Source organism: Astyanax mexicanus, chromosome 15, assembly GCF_023375975.1.
Source record: "Astyanax mexicanus isolate ESR-SI-001 chromosome 15, AstMex3_surface, whole genome shotgun sequence".
NCBI lineage: Eukaryota > Metazoa > Chordata > Actinopteri > Characiformes > Acestrorhamphidae > Astyanax > Astyanax mexicanus.
Window position 1 is genome coordinate 32,256,115 of NC_064422.1, and position 12,799 is coordinate 32,268,913.

The following is a 12,799-nucleotide window of genomic DNA, read 5'->3' on the forward strand; positions in this document are numbered from 1 at the left end:
GTGTAGTATATTAAAAAAGCGAGTAGTTTGTCCAACAAGCACAATATTGCACTGACTTGCTGTTCCAAACCAAACTTTCATTATGAATTAAAGGGTAGCATCCTTCTAAATGTTCACACGCATGTCATCAAGGCCACATATGAAGAAGAAAAAGCCTCTGATTGTCTCCTTTCAACTGATGCAAAACCCCACCTTTAAATGTTTGCTACAAATATATCATAAACTTCTAAATAGGCTGAATGGGTTATGGGTTGAGACCTACAGATAATACAGAGTAGATGTAATCTACAAAACAATACAGTTTTACATACTGTAATGTAAATGTTATTTAAACCAACATTCACGATTAATTCCCCAGTCTAAATACACAGAACAGCTCATTTTGTTTTTAAAATGTCACTAAAACCAAAATATTTTTATTAATGTGCGTATTAACATTAGAAATTGTTTAGCCTAGACTGCTTTTAAAAGAGGTACAATACAAGGAAGCTACAAAGATCGTGTACATATATGAGTCTGAAGGGTCTGAAATAAAACAGCTTATTTCAGTGGGAAAAAATAGGATGTTTAAAAACAACCATGGAAAATGTCAGGTTGTGGAATACATTTTTATGTAAGGCACATAAATAGTAGGACATGGGCAATTTAAAGCATATGCATAGTTTAACTTGCTGTAAAGGCCATATATGTCATAGTATTTCATGGATAGTCTATTTCTAAGATGTACATTAGTGTCAGTTTGGTTCTCTTTCGTTGCAGAAGATAAATTCTATATTCTGTACAGGTTTCTAATCTTTTAAAATAGTAAGGGGAGAGAATATTTATTGTATATGTTAAAAATCCATCCACCACAAAAAAAAAACAATATAATGAAATGCTGATATTTATTCATGTACACTAGAGGTCAGTGTTGCCACTTAAATGTGGGCCTATCCAGTGTTTATGAAATGGCAGCAATATAGAAAATAAACTATTGGAAATGCTGAGTTATTGTTACATTATTTATATTAGGATATAAAAAGGTCACTGCTTTTCCATTGTTTTTCTTTTCGATGATAAACACACAGACAGTCTGACAAGCAGGAAAAGGAAAAACGTACTTCAGGAATGAACCTTGGGCAGTGTGCCCTACTGCCGGAAACAGAAAGAACAGGACAACACACACACTTCCCTGTTTTTATAACCACTAGCACAAATTTAAATCTGTATGAAAAAATATGTAGACACATATTTAAGTATATAAGTAGACATGACTTTACATAATACTCAAATATATAATGTAAAATGATTTAAATACATATAGGTGAGATAGGACACTTTCAGAATGTACTGCAGATAGTACGCCCTGCCTTGACACTTGACATTCATTTTACTATATATATATATATATATATATATATATATATATATATATATATATATATATATATATATATATATATGATATGCCAAATATTATGAAATAGGGGACTAAAATTGTGTCCCTTGTATTTTGCAGTTCCATTAAGGCTAAAGCATGCAAAGTTATGTGTTGTTAGGCCTTGGTCTAACTATGCATAATTTATTTTGCCTTGCCATTTGCACATTAGCCTCCCTCACAAGATAATATCTCACAACTTATACAGGTATAGACATTCTGAAGGTCTAACACTTCATGATCAATTTAATTATCTTGCAATCCCATGATTTTGGAATGTTTGTGTATTTTATTGTGTTTATATTCTTTTATATTATTTTACCCCTAAATCTGAATGTAATTGTAAAAGCAATAAACATATAATTTTTTTTTTTTTTTTTTAACACAATAATGTCATTATAAATTATTCTGATATTGCTCATGCTTGGTCACCCATGGATAATGATATTTGTGTGGAATAATCCTAGTTAGGTCACAAAATGCCACTGTACAGCAGTATACATATATTGTTTCAGTGCACTTAGGCCAAAGTGTTGGAGCAGAATAATGAGTAATAATAATGAAGAATGGAAACAAAGAGCTAAAGCTCACATGATCTCTCTCAATGAAAATGACAGTGTAGGAGTGGACAACATCGCTTTTCATGCAGACTGAGCGTGACAGCTCTGGAGTTTTCCCACACACGCAGTGGGCAGTGTAGTGTCAGAGGAATTTACACTGGGCTGAATGGGCTAATGCTGCTCACACTACAATGGGCATTACAAAAACCTTCTCCAAAGGGTCAGCTAGCAGTGACTCAGCCTAGATTCATTTGCCAGGCTGTGACAGAGGACACTTGTTACGTACTATATCAGCTGCTGTAAAAACAGCTGGCTAGATTAAACACACCAGCCTTAGGCCAAAGTTAGCTGTATTTTCCATTTTGGTAATGGAGCGTTTTTTTTTAAAGCCAATTACCCACCCTGTCATTAGGACTACCCCATCACCTTTAATACTCATGATACTTAGAAGGTAAAGCCTCCTTCAATACATATGAAGTCAAACACCATCTCTGTAGATGCTAGCATGTCACTGGGGGTGATGAGGGGAGAGAGAGCATCCAACTACCTATTCATGTTTGATTTACTTCTGACATAATCTACAATAAATACTCTGAAAGAAGAGCATGAATATTTATGGGAGACTTACCTTCTGTTGGCCCCTGTCACCTTATACCATGGCTTTCCTAGCAAACTTCCTTCTATTGTTGCTCTGCATAAGGAAGTAAAAAATTAAAGCTTACATAGCACAAAACCCTCAAACTGTTAAACGCTCTGTAATCACTTTGTAGATCTTACCATAGACTTCATCTGAGTGTTGCATATTTCAAGAAATCCTTAAAATGATCTAGCTAAAAATATCCTCTCCATGAGGCTACATATAATATCATTTGCTGTCACAGGTAAAAATGTAATCACTTTGCACAAAATTGAATTTGAATACTTGTGGGATTGATACATGTTCACTTACCTGTGAAGTTGTCATTTTTGGGCCGTTGATCAACAGCTCCACAGGCGCTGTACCAAGGCTGACCCTGAGCTCTGACCGAAGCTCATAAGCTTGAATATGTGGAAAAAAAGTATGTCAGGAGCATGTTAAAATATTACCCTAAAAAAACGAACACACTGCTGTACTCTGTCTTCATAAATTGCTGCAAGTTTTACCCCAGTAAAAGCACATAATAAAACTGACAGTGAATTGTGCCATTTCAGTAACAGAGTGAAGCTGATCAATCTTAATTTTAGGTAAACAGCAGATGTAGATACTAGGGAGCACTGGCTCGGTTTTATGTGGTCAAGGAAAAATTTGATGGACTTCCATTTCACTGTCCTAAAAAAATGTACAAGGATGATTCTAGAAGGCTGGAGTGAGCATCACACTAAGCACTTCCTCCATTAGTTAATCAGTTTAGCACTGAGATTCGTTTGGAAAATTCAGTTCTGAGTTGTTACCTACAACTCCATGGTCAGACACGATGACAGCATATGCTGATAAAGGGCTTTGTCAGTTTCACCTTTTTTCCATTCTTCCAGTTTGGAAAATAAATTGCACATGAAAAGGACATGATTAAAATAACAAAGGCCTTGACTCACTTCCATAAAGCTGTCAATCTATTAAAAAAAAACAATTAATTAGACAATTCGCTGTTTTGCATTATTTTTTACTTTTTAACCCTAAAACATTTTATAATGGATTTTTATGAAGTGTTTAAAAGTAATAACCACACGATTTTAAATGATTATTATTATTATTATTATTATTATTATTATTATTATTTAAGACTTTAGGAACAATTGAAGGCATCCAAACACAATATCTGATGGTTTAATAACTAGTGCAAGTGTCCTAACACATTTCTTGCTGCGTTAATGACCACTTGCTAGCAAGCAAGTGTCCAAACACCACTAGGGATGTCCCATATCGTTATGTATGTAATAATATCAGCGATGTACACTTGGATCACCTTTGTCCTGTGTGGGTCTTTCTACTCTGCTTGTGTTAGGAAAACATGGCTGAACGTTTACTTGTTTATTTCGATTTAGGCATCCTAAGAAGTGAACGACGTCAAAATAGAGAATAAATAGACGGCACTCCACGAAAAGCTGTGGGCTAGCTAGCTAGCCCTAGACCAAAGCAGTTTAGCTAACCCAGAGATGTGTTTAGCTTCACTCTAACTAGTTAACTCTTAAAATACACATTTTAAATGTATCCTGTTGCTCACCTTTTAATTCAGAAATTGCCTTTATCTGTTTCAGCTTTTTTTAACCTTAGTATTTTGTTTATTTTATTTTCTGTTTTACCTTTATTTAATTTATTTTGTCCTTTTATGTATTCTATATTCTAGTTCTTGTTTTACATTTTTATTTTATTTCTATCATTTACTTTCCTTATAACCGTGTTATATTTAGCTACTTAGATAACTAGATAATTACTTATCTCTTCATTTGACTGCTTTATTTTAGCCTGTCCATATATCCTTTAATAAATAATAATGATAACCTTTTCTTTTAAATTATTTTATTTCTTCCTAATTCAAGCTAATATTGTTTTATTTCTCTCTTTTTGCCATTTAGTTTGCATTGTTTTGTGTATTAAGTCCCTAAATACTTGAAATGCTGTATTGAAATATTTTGAATCTCCTCTCTTCTGTGTCAAATTTACTCACAGTTAAGTTAGTAATATATATTTCGAATTAAAATGAAATATTTGGCTGAATACCATGAAAAAACATGATATACAGCCAGTAAATGTTAATAATGGGAGTTTTTTTTTACCTCACAAATTTCATCTCACATCTGTGGCGTTTTAGTTAGCTAATCTAGCTAACAGGATTTAACGGTTTTGGAACACCTGGGGAGCGCGCACCTTAACGCCCTCCAATCAGAAACGAGTTCAGGGAGGAGCCTCTCGCGACAGCCTGGATCCAGCCCCGCCCCGTCCAACACCGCGGCTGCGTCCTAAATTCTTATTTAGGTGTTAGGGTACTAATGAGCATGGGCATGCTAGTTAGCATAGACACCATATACATGTATAGGATGTCTATATGCTAGTAAGTATGTCGGCCTTTTTTCTGTGTCTGTGGCTGAACCAGCTCCCTTTAATTCACTAAGTAGAGGGAAAAAAAATAAATAAACGAGTAAATTGGGACACTCCCTCATATTTAACACGCCCGCACCGGTCGCTTAAAACACACACTTGATTGCCTGAACTGTGTTTAAAACTCTGTACACACACAGATATCCGAATTAAAGTTATTGAAACTCTGTGCTGTTAATAGAATTATACCTGCCCGCTACATTACACTGTTTAGAAAAAATAAGCCTCACATTAAAGAGCTATCTGGAGAAATGTGTCAAAGCAGCGTCCAGTGGCTCACAATGTTGCCAGATTAGGAGGCTTCATGCCAAATTGGTTGGGTTGTGTTTTTAATTGTCTGGAAAAAAACGACGTGTGGAAAAAACTGCTAAGTGAAAATTTGACTCATCAGTGTTGTAACCTAGATAGCTAAGCTGGCAGATACAGAGCTAGTCCTGCTGATGGCTTTTAGTTATTACGTATGATTATTTACTTATTTTATTGTTAACAAGTTTATTTCTATGTACTATAATTACTTGTGTCCTATCCTACAATATACTAAACACATATGTAATACAAATATGCAGACACAATCATTTAAATAAATATTTTTTGTCATTTTTGATATTTAAGATAAAGCATTTTATTTAAGGCCATGTTGGAATAAACCATGTAAAATTGTTGATATGCTAAACTTTGCCTTAGGGCAGTTTTCTTTTATTTTGGTGGATTTGAAAGATCAAGTGACTCAGGTTCAATTGGACACCATGGAACAATCTGGCAACCTGCTTGCCTTGCTGTCTGCTTCGTTTTTCTGTTGCTTAGTAGCAAGATTCACAGTGCATTGTGGGACACATTTAGCTCATTTGGTATGCAGCAATGTTTACCATAAATCATGATGCATTACGGGAGTTTATAGTGCCTCAAAATTACCTTAAAAATATCATAAACATATCATTATTATATTAACATCACAGCAAATTAAAGAAGCGATGCATTTATTTCTGTACACCCAATACCTGTACACTCCACCATAACTACTTTTTTGGTAGGAAACATTAAGAGTGTATTTATTTTTTTATGATATCATAATTTTAATATTAATAATGAGGCAGGATTTAACAGGGTTGCTCTTTCTGAAATTCCCTTCGTTCTGTTGACCCAACCATGACATATTTTTATAATGGCCAAATATTTGTGACCAACACAGTACACCAGTGTAAGTTTCAGGGATGTAATAATAATCACATGTGCGCACTGTAAAGAAATACTGATTTTAAAATCTTGCCCAAAAAGCTGTGAATGAATACAATGCTTCTTTGTATTTACTTTGTACTATGTCGTTTCTAGGTGAGACAGCTTAACTGTTTTCACAGAATCAACACATCAGCTGTCAAAGTAGTTCTACCGCACCAATATGATTGCTCAGCAAAACTGATGTAGAGTAGTCAGAAGAGGATCAGCTGTGGGCCAGTAGGTTTTTTTTTCTGACTGTGAGCTGGATCAGCTGTAACTTGTTACTTCTTAGCAGATGCCTATGAAAGAAATTATGAAATCCTAAATGTTTCTTAAGTAAGGATTGCCATACTAAGTGAGGGAGTGGAAAAGATGTAAGTCTTCTGTGAGACAGAGAAGTTTGATTTTAGGTCTGATATTTGTCTAACTTTTGTTGTGATAGATGAATTTGGTGAACCAAATTTAAGACAAATGTAATAAGTATTTAAGAGTTTATATTTTGAGTCAGAAATAGGAGAAAACAGATTAATTCTCTGACTGGTTTGTAACATGTCTTAACTATGTTTGAGATAATGAAGATACATAAAAATCTTATTAAGAGAATTTCTTTCCTCTGGGCAGTTCTCACTGGGAGTTTTTCCTGGTCTTTCAGATTTTATCTTGACCTCCAAGGTTCTCCTGAATAATAATAATGTACAATAAAAATGCAACGTAGAAACAGCAAGCTGAAAGCAGCTGCAACACTATGTATCTTATTGGCTACCTGCCTCAAGGATTACTTTCATTTTCAGATCTTTAAAGTGTTGCTTTAGAAGCCTATGTTTGTTGAGTGTTAGTACGATGCCTTGAAGAATCCAATAATTTATGAGACGGTGTGATTGGTGATTTGCCTCCAATTTTAAAAAACATCAGAGGAATATTAATTATTGCAAATATTATAAAATCACCTGTGCACAAATCAATACATTTTGATGTTGAACATCAATGTTGTTTCAGTGCATTACAGAATGGAATATGTTGATTGTTTTGCATGCTTTTGCTATCTGAGAATCTGAATTGATAATGAAATCACTGCTGCACACTGTTTATTTAATTATTTGACATTAGCAGAATGGAAACACCTCCCTGGTGTCACAGCAACTGAGTAAATGTCTATATAAATACAATCCAACATAATGAAATAGACATATTAGGTCAAATTCACAGCACTTTCAACTAACATTATAAATATAAAATAAAACAAAAACAAACAACAAACCTAAACAAACAAACAACCAGAAAAAGAAAAAAAATTGTCAATGGATTAATGAGATTTATTATTCTTTATTTGTTGAAAATTTGCCACGGTGTGTATATAATTATACAAGTCTGAATAAACAAATGTTTGTAATGGGGTAAGTTTCATTTTGTGTACATCATTACTGTCCAAAGAAAATAAATCAAAATAAATCCATTTTTGACGAATTTTAGTTTTCTACACAACATGAACACAAAAACGGTCTCTAACACGGTGTCAAAAACTCTTAATGAATGGACCAATAGAAGTTTGTAACGGTTAATTATTCAAAATTACTTCAAATTAACTCTTTTTTCTATTGAATTCCATTAAAAGTTAAGAAGGTTTTATCTCTCTCCTGTAAAATAGCTGTTTTGGAGATACATGTTGCTCATTGGACAGCAATTATATAATATTTACCTTAAAGTCTAATCACAATATTTCCTTGTGGTCAAATAAAGGGTACTCAAAAATATACAATAAATATTGGACTTTGAGAGTAACTTCCTTACCTGTTCAAGTCTAAAAAAGATTAATCCTGGAAGCCTTCTATACACTTTAATGCAATTTAGATAGATAGGGAATTGGTTACAGGACTTTCCTTCAGGCATGTGTAAGACAGCCTCAGCTCATGTCTGTGTGTGTGTGGGTGTGAGGGAGAGGGCGGTGTTGATGTCAGCATGGAGGGAGCAGGGATCAGCCTGCTGGAGTCTCCAGCGGGGGAGATGACAGCTGATCCCAGCGCAGCACACACTAACCTACAGCGGGCAGACCGCCGCTCCTCTGATCGCTGCTAAAGAGCTGGTCCTGTGGTAGAAGAAGCAGGAGAGAAGAAGTGCTAATAGAAGAGCTGTATTAGTTAGCTAATGGCAGAAAGCAACAGGAGAGCGAGCACCGAGCGGACTGCTGAATTCACCCAGCGCTCATCCCCTGACTAGCGGCGCCCAGCAGAAGAGCGAGGAGGAGGAGGACTCACTGCAGCAGGCAGACACACAGGTAGGTCTAGCGAAAGTCTTTACACTGTTTTTCATTATTAACTTACTTATTTTAACGTGAAATATGAATCAAAATGTGTTATATTAACTGACTAACCCCACCAGACAAGAGTGACGGACTCTCTTTTTTAGAGAACTTCTAGTCTAGTCTCTGCTAACAGAGCCAGTAGATTAACTAACGCTAGCTAAAACCGTTACTTTAACATCTGCAGCGTCCCAAACCACACTGTTTTACCACCAAACAAGACCAACTAGCTAGGTTAGATAACCTAACCTACACAGATAGTTAAGTGGTGCGGTGTTTATTTAATATAGCTAGCCTAGCTGGTTAGTGTTGGTGTGGTTTTGGACGCAGAACTCGGCTGTGCTGTGTTGGCATACGTGTGATGTTGACACGCTGACGTACAGATAGCTTAGCTAACCTACGTTAGTTAGCCTAAGCTAGGTAGTAGGTTAGCTAGGTTGCTAGGTAACCTAAACAGGTTAGCTAATGATTGGCTAATGCCAATCTATCTAACCAGGGTAGCTAGCTGTCATTCCTGCTAGCAAAGAACATTGAAAACACGTTGCTTTTTTATGGTTAAATTAGCCTACATCATTTTATGTTGAATATGTAATAACAATCATTATTTTACATTCTATTATAGGCATCAGTTAAAATGTTAAAATTCTGATATCCAGTCTTGGTAACCTGGCTAGGTTAGCTAGCTAATGTTGAGGTTAAGCTAATCTATTTAAAGTAACCTAACTAGTAACCAAAGTAACCAAACAATAATAACAAGCTTTACAATAAGTAATATTTATTGTTAATATTATTTAAATATCCCTTTCTGCACTGCAAGAGCACACTACAAGCTATAAGAATACAATACAAACTACTAGTGTAACGTTAATTTCATTAGTATAACATGCCAAATGTATTAAATTGTGCTATATTAGCTAGCTTAAACTCTAAACAGGGTTTGAACTGCATGGGCTACAAATGTAGGTGATACAAAACCCTTTTCTCTACAGTGATAACGTTTACATTTCACATCCAACTTAATAATTAGACAACCATAATGAAACAAAAGGTTTGGATGACATGAAATGTTAGATTTGTATTGACAAAAACATGGACTTTAAAATTAAGTTTTGGAAAGCGCCAATTTCTTTTTTTTCTATGCATTATATTTTGACCGTTGCAAACATATATATATATTTCTTAAAATATACAAAACGAACCTAGCTAACTGACAGGATTGACAGGCTTTCCCAAAACACACTGTTTTACTATTAAACAAGGCAGACTAGCTAGGTTAGATAGCTTACACATATAGGTGGTGTAGTGTTTATTTAACCTCTTTAGGCTAGCTAGTGTTTGTGTGGTTTTGGACGCAGCATTGTGTTGGGGAACTATTTTAGTTAGTTAGTTTAGCTATTAGTCTGTGTTTGATAAGGAAATCACAGCTATACACTGTTTTCCTATCGCTTCAAATATTTGTTCAGGGGCATGTTAGGCTAACAGCTGACAAATTTATTACTGTGGTATGTTTTTATTCAAATATATTAAAGAAGTTTCTATATGTTGTGTACAGCGATACACAATATATTGTCCTAGATATAATTGTGATAAACAATGTTATTATACATTTAATGAAATTTTATGCCAGTTATATAGAGATAATATAATAGCATAATAAGGCATGCAGTTTCACCTTTTTAAAGAGCAATTAGAGATTTTAGTAAATAATAAAATCCATATCCTTTTACAGCATGCATGAAAAGCATTCGATTTGCAAGATGTTGCTTAATCAGACTATTAAGAGAGAGTATGTTTATTAACATATATTTTTTTGAAAATAAATCCAAAAAGTCATCTGGTACTTTCAGTTATACAGAGAAATTATTAGCTATAACATAAATTGTTATTGTGACCACCCAGTACTACTTCTTTACAATGTACAGACATTTGACACACATGTACACTCTGTTCTCATATACACTACAACATAGGTAATTTCCTGTACACATTAACACATATGAATAGTGTATAAGCAAAGCTGAAGCCCATGAGCTGCCCTTTACAAGCTTAGGAATTTCCTGATTTCCAAAGCTACGCCATGTGCATGTCAATGAGAAGGTGGTCTCGCGATGTGGCTGAAGAGAGAATGGCCTGTTTTGGCTCAGACCCTCCGATCCTCCTCAGCTGCCAGGCTGGTGAACCCAACCTCAAAATGCTACTGAATAGAGAAGGAGCATTCTGGTCTGGTGGGTTCTTGTAGGCTGTCAGGAACATTGTTTTATTGACTGCTCTCTATGTCAGTGGTCTGATCTCAGTGCTTCTCACCTGTCACATGGCAATTGTTGACAACTGTTTCACCACCTGATGACTGGCTGTGGCTGTTGGACATGTGTTGTTTGCACATTCCCAGTCCCAGTGTTCGCCCAGTAAGGCTGAATAATCTTCTTAGGGTGTGGATTAAGAGACAGTTCGATGGATTATTGTAATGTTGGAACTTTCACTAAAGGATTTGCCCTGGACTTATGGTTTTATTATTATTTGATGATCTGATGTCAAATATGTGTATATAACATTAATTGTTATGCCTTAGAGCGTTGCTCTAAGACTCTAGAGAAGCTGCTCTAGAGAGTTGCGCTAATGAAGCAAGGACACATTTTTACCTTGTAAGAAGATAATCAGACCAAGTTTATTGCAATGGTTGGTTTGAACAGTTTGTTATTGCTTGTTTCTCTTGCCGTTCTTATCTTTGTGTCAACCACTGAAAGGATCATCAGGTGTACAGTGTACACTTGAGAAACAAAATGAGACTTGATTCTTTGTTACACAGGGAAAGCCTGAATTATTGATCCAGGTAGCAGACGTGTACTGTTCCAACTTTGACAGCTAAGATGGTTATGTTGTCATTTAAGAGAAGTAGAAAAGTAGTGAACACTATTCAGCTCTACATAACTCTATTCTGCAGGTTTGTAGCTGTGATGCTAATAGGCACAGCAGCTGGGCCTATCAGGATTGAACCGGGTTAACCACGATGCTAACAGTCAGGTTCGGAAGGGTTTGAAACAGGTTAAACATTGATTATTAAGCCTGATATCAGTGCACTCAGTTTACTACCTCTTTACCTCTGTTTTCAATCTGTACAGGGCTAGAATGGTAATGATTGAGACTGGTACAGGGAGCATGGGCTAGTTAGTGGTTTAAGGCTTTTTGCTACAGTTTAAATGAAGGTTCTTTCTGGCAAATCAGCACACTGCATGATTTACATGTCATGTTTTGTCCCAACTTAGCTAGCTTGCAGGTAATAAAAAGTACTCGATTCAGGGTACCAGGTAAAGCCAAAAATCTGGGAATATTTAAGTCAAGTAGTGTATGTACCATGCAGTGACAAAGTGCCTTTACATATACCCAAAAGTACACATTTTCATACATAAATCCCTTGGCTCTTGCGTGTTTCTGAGAAGATACTGGGGAACATTCCTTGCATTCTTCCCCTGGTGCAGTTGAAATAGCTTGGGAAAGAACTTTTTTCCTCATAGTCCTTAGGGAAATGATTGTGTTTATTTTTTATATTGTGTGTTTGAGAGAGAAATAGTCATATTGGTGTTGCTGCTATTGGGCCAGTTGGTATATGGGCTATGTTCAGTTAATGGTGGGCTCACATTACTTTCATTTGGAGTGCGACAGCTGATGGACGGTTTGTCTGTGGGCTCTGCAGTATCATTTCCAACATCAGCTGTGAGTTTAGCATCATGGATTGATGAGTTACACTAATGTGTCTTGTTCTAAAATGCTTATACGCTGGAGGCTGACACAACAATTGAAAACATTGCTTACTCATTTTATTTAAATTAGATCATTGTTTTAGATTGGTTTGACTTGAACTCAAGACTGTACACAAAGAAAGCGTTCTTTATCATGCATCTAAAACAGTTCGTTAATTCCTGCTTTTGCTGATGTTGAAGTACATTAACCAGTGAAAACATTAATTGACATGCCAAAAGTCATGGAACATAGGAAATGGCTTGGGAATTCCCATACCAGTGTAAGTTGTGAGATGTTATTTTGTAAGTGAGGTAAAATCAGTGTGTACTTGTACTAGTAAGTTGACATTAGGGAACTGTTTTTTAGCAAAGCCTAATAGTGTAAAGACATTTCATTTCCTACGTTCCAAACTCATCTACAGTGTCAGGTGTACCATGTATTTATCATAGAATTACAACTCACAGTGGAGAGTGTAATGGATGGAAATAATGACTGTG

At 35.5% G+C, this 12,799-nt stretch overlaps 2 protein-coding genes across 3 annotated transcripts in view; one reads left to right on the forward strand and one right to left on the reverse strand.

Moving 5' to 3' along the window:
* The window catches only part of tectb (tectorin beta), an 87,599-nt gene extending 84,582 nt beyond the window's left edge, over window positions 1-3,017 (reverse strand). Inside the window, exons 1-2 of the mRNA XM_049465147.1 lie at window positions 2,927-3,017; window positions 2,606-2,668 (exon numbers count right to left, since the gene is read on the reverse strand). The gene's annotated coding sequence lies outside the window, so the exon portion shown is untranslated. The remainder of the gene's footprint in view (window positions 1-2,605; window positions 2,669-2,926) is intronic.
* Window positions 3,018-8,218: 5,201 nt separating this feature from the next.
* LOC103040384 (dynamin binding protein) overlaps window positions 8,219-12,799 on the forward strand; it is a 66,504-nt gene continuing 61,923 nt past the window's right edge. Inside the window, exon 1 of one of the 2 annotated variants that reach the window (XM_049464347.1) lies at window positions 8,219-8,540. The gene's annotated coding sequence lies outside the window, so the exon portion shown is untranslated. The remainder of the gene's footprint in view (window positions 8,541-12,799) is intronic. The other variant, XM_022668955.2, reaches the window with a different exon arrangement.